General features: G+C 38.5%; 1 protein-coding gene across 8 annotated transcripts in view; it reads left to right on the top strand.

The window, feature by feature from the left end:
• LOC102772608 (protein DDX26B) overlaps window positions 1-1,755 on the top strand; it is a 67,640-nt gene that overhangs the window by 38,052 nt on the left and 27,833 nt on the right. The gene's annotated exons all lie outside the window — the stretch shown is intronic.

The following is a 1,755-nucleotide window of genomic DNA, read 5'->3' as shown; positions in this document are numbered from 1 at the left end:
TCTGGCTGGTGAGCACATGGGGAGCAGGCCTAAGCTGTCAGTCAGACATTCCCCCGCAGGCTCCCAGACTGCAAGAGGGCACAGGCCAGGCTGAGGGACTCCTCCCCCAACAGTGCATGAATTTCATGCACTGGGCCTCTAGTTCCTTCATAAAAGGATATTCAGTGCTCTTGAGGCACCTGGTTTAGGCATGGTAGCAATTTATGGCAATAAGTACAACAATAAATTCTACAGTAACTGTAGTTGTAGACACTTTAGTTTCCATGGCAATATTCAAAATGAACAACTCCAGGAGAAGTTACTCAGATATCACTGAAAACATGTGTAGAGATTTTTTTCTCATTTAAAAAGCCACATTTGTTTAGAGTAATAATACCACATGGTATCCTTCTAGTTGTAAAGTTGTGAACATTTTTATTTGGTGGAGTTTCTTAATTTTTGCCAAAAGAACCAAACCTTACTGAGTTTTAGTCATTAAAAGCATAATACTTTTTATTATGGTAAGTGAACTAAATCAGACAAAGATAGACAAATACCGTATGATGTCACATATATGTGGAATCTAAAAAACAAAATAAATGAACAAAACAGAAGCAAACTCCCCCAACCAAAGTGACTCAGTTGTTGAGCGTTGACCTATGAACCAGGAGGTCATGGTTCTATTCCTGGTCAGGGCACATGCTGGCTTGATCCCCAGTGGGGGGCATGCAAGAGGCAGCCAATCAATGATTCTCTCTCATCATTGATGTTTCTATCTCTTTCTCTCTCTCCCTTTCTCTCTGAAATCAATAAAAATATATTTTTTATAAAACAGAAGCAAACTCATAGATACAGAGAACTTTTTTTTATTTATTTATTCCTTTTTATGGTTGCCAGATAGGAGGGGGTTAGGGAGTTGGGTGAAAAAGGGGAAGGGAATAAGTTGTGCAAATTGCCAGTTATAAAAACTGTCGTGAGGAAGTAAAGTATAGCATAGGGAGTATATTGTAATAGGTATGTATGGTGTCAGATGGATATTAGACCTATGAGGTGATCACTTTGTAACTTATATAAATGTCTAATTACTATGTAGTACACCTGAAACTAATATAATATGGTATGCCAACTGCAATTGAAAAATAAAAATTATTGGAAAAAACAAGATTTTTAGTGCTCTATGTACTATATGTATTAAATGTACTGAAAAGAAATTATTTTAAATGTTGCAAATTAAGGTTAAGAATGGGTCGTCATAAGGGTGGGTGTGGGGTGGAAGGGGTCAATGGGAATAAACGGACATCTGTAATACTTTCAACAATAAAGATACATTTTTAAAAGAACGGGAACGTTCTTCTGTATGATTGTGGAACGTCTAATTTTAGCTTTGTAGGGAAGGAAAAACGTCTTTATCTTCTACCCATCTTAGGTTCATTGGCTGAGGCCCTATACATTTTGGCAAAAGATAGGCTATCAAGAGAAAAACAAACAGGCGTTTTATCAACATGTGCATCACATGTGTACACATGGGAGCTCCCAGTGATAAGTAATGCAAATGGGTGGTTAGAATTTCGTTTGCATATCAGTTTAGGCCAAACAAAGGGAAAGGGGCTTTGGGATTTGGGGCTTCTGGGTGACGGACACAAATTATGGGAAGGTGACCAGGAGAAGTACGGGAAACAAAGGTTGTTTAGCAAGTTCTGTTATGCAGATTCAAGTCAGAGCCTTCTCTGCTGGTAAGAGTTGTGTAAGAGTCCTCTTCTTCCTGTCTCAGGAGAG

This window comes from Myotis davidii, unplaced genomic scaffold, assembly GCF_000327345.1.
Source record: "Myotis davidii unplaced genomic scaffold, ASM32734v1 scaffold1465, whole genome shotgun sequence".
NCBI lineage: Eukaryota > Metazoa > Chordata > Mammalia > Chiroptera > Vespertilionidae > Myotis > Myotis davidii.
Note: the sequence above shows the minus strand (reverse complement) of the source record. Positions and strands in the feature narration are given on the sequence as shown.